This window comes from Cryptomeria japonica, chromosome 8, assembly GCF_030272615.1.
Source record: "Cryptomeria japonica chromosome 8, Sugi_1.0, whole genome shotgun sequence".
Classification (NCBI taxonomy): domain Eukaryota; kingdom Viridiplantae; phylum Streptophyta; class Pinopsida; order Cupressales; family Cupressaceae; genus Cryptomeria; species Cryptomeria japonica.
In genome coordinates, this window is record NC_081412.1 from 330,260,024 (window position 1) to 330,262,851 (window position 2,828).

Below are 2,828 nucleotides of genomic sequence, written 5' to 3' on the forward strand. Positions count from 1 at the left end.
CCCCCCCCCCTCTCAGTGTTCATTGATTCCAACAATTGGTATCGAAGCCTATTTCCTCTGTGGCAATAGAATCTAGTTTGCAAAAACAACTCACTGTGGCACTTGAAGATCTAGATACAACAAGAAAATAAGCAAATAGCCTGAGAATAAATATGAGTGATGTTGAATATTTCATTGAATCATTGAAGGAGAAAGTGAACACATCCAGAGAAAAGAGAAAGGAGCTTATGGACAAACTCAAGGAGAAATAAGACCAAAGCATTAATGACCAAGCCTTAAAAGACAAGATAGATGAATGTGAAAAACTAGCTAGAGATAATGCAGCCTTGAAGAATGAAATGCAATCCATTGTAATGAAGCTGACAAAGGAAATTGAAGATAGGAAGAAGAATGAGGAAAGATTGACTCGGTAATTAAAGTATAGATCTGATGAATGTTGCATATTTAATCATGAAAATGACCTGTTGAAGCTTGAATTGATACAATCTAGGAATAATGAGCAAGACCTTGAAAGATAGATCATAATTCTAAGAGATGAAATTATCATTGCTAATGAGTACAAAGAAAAATTCAATGCTAGCTCAGCTAAGCTGGATGAGATGCTACAAATTCATAATAATAAAGATGATATGGGAGGACTTGGATGTGAGAAAGGAGAAAGCTCCAGATCTGGTCAAAGCAATCATCAGGAGAACACTCCGGTAAGGCAACCTAATGCTTATAAATTCAATGGTAAATTTTTTGTTTGTAATAAATCTGGTCATATGGAAAGTCAATGCAAAAATAGGGAAAATTAGAATAATTCATCATTCTCCAGACAATGTTTCAGTTGCGATAAATATAATCATAAGCTAGCTAAATGCAGAATCATAGTAAATGGGAGAAATGTAAGATGTTATGCTTGTGGAAGATTTGGACATATTGCTAATCAATGCAGATCAAGGGAAAATCAAGGTAATTCTAGGCCTAATCAGAGAAACAACATTGTTTTCTATGCTTGCAACAAATCCGGTCACATTGCTAAACTCTGCAGAAGCAAGAACATAAACTAGAAATTTATGGCAAACAAAAACAAGTCAGATGATAAGGGAAAAGCAAAGGTTGAAGAAATTGGAGAGTGGTACAATAATAAATGGGTCAAGAAGGGTGATTCAGATGCACTAAATGAGTCTGCACCTGATTTTAGTGTTGGAACCTCATCCGGTAACTAAGGTACTTGGCCTTAGGGGGAATCTTTTTCATGTAGATCTTAAAAACCCACTTTGTGATTTGTAACTGGTTGCAGCAAGTTGCAGATTGTTGTGAATGTTTGTACAATCAATCTCGAAGGATCTCTGGAAGACTTCATGTCGATTTGTGACTCCAAAATAATATTCATGAGATACTGAGAATCCAATAGAGTTAGGGTTGAGCATTTAATATACCTAAAAGTTAGGTATGTGGCTGACAAAAAGGTGATTTAACTTTCATTTCTCACATTGCATTTGAAGCAAAAGAGAAGGAGATCTTGGAAAAAATATTGTGAGGTGAACCCAGAGTGTTGAAGAGATTTGGTGAAGATTTCTTGCATCCACTGAAGATTAAAAGGTATTTTTTCAAAGTGCAATAACCTTCTTTATTCATAACCTAGAATTCAATAATGGCATCATCTGGTGTGGTGACTCCATTGGTTGTTGACATAGCTAATAGGGCAAGACCTAAGTTCAAGAAACACCCATATAAATTGATGGAAGATGATCTACAAGGGGCATTTTCGTTCGTTTCATATGGTGTTCTACGTATTGAAGACATTAGGGCTTACATTCATTGCAATTTTGAAGAGCTTGGAAATGCTAAAATGTTGAATCTTTACACAAAGCACATGGTAGATGGTATGGGTAACCTTAAACCCAAATTCAAATCACTCCAGGACAAGGGTTTCATCCAATTTGTGAATTTTTGGTCTTTGACGAACCCGAATGGGTTAGATTCATTCTGAGTAGAGTTCATGATGAGTTCATCTGGCTCAAGAGGTTGCACAAGATCACGAAGCAAGCAATCAAAGTCATAACATACTTGAATGCAACTCATGATGTTCCTGGCCTAAGGAATATGAAGAACACAACCGTGACGGAGGCAACCGGTTCTGAATATGATGGAAGGTCCATGACAATTAGTGACTTTATTGAGTCTAATGTCAGATTTAAATCCATTGTTACAGGTCACAAAGTTTATCAGTCTAGCAGAGATAACTCAATATCTGGTACTACAATTTAGGTTGCTTTTCAAATTCTTAAGGAAGATAAGCTATATGATCTATGTGAGGTGCTCCGAAGTGAGCTCTTGAATAATATGAAGAGGGTAAAGTGGGATAAAAAACATGTATTCAAGTTTGGTACTCTGATTATCTGCTTGTACCTCTATTTCATGAATGAGCTCCCCGATGTAGGAAAATTTCATTGGGCCTATGATAGGTCGGTGGCAGTACAAATAAAGGAAACTCTAAGTGGATTGGGTGATGCACAAGCTTAGAGAGCTATTTTGTGGGGTTAATTTAAAACTTTCCAAGGTATGATGCAGAGCAGGGAAAGAATCCCTACGGAAATTGTGGAGAAGTATGAAAACTCTATATTCTTCATGATGGACATTGATCAGTGCTTGATGGAGGTTGTCGAACCTAGGACAATTTGGATCTTTCCCACAGGGTATGAAGTTAGTGGTGATATTCTTGATGCATATGCTCAACACCTCTTAAGCAAGTTGGTAGACACTATAGAGGAAAGGTTTGGAACATATAAAGAGAAAAGCTTAAGTCTGCATTCTCAATTCACCAAACCTGGAATGCAAAG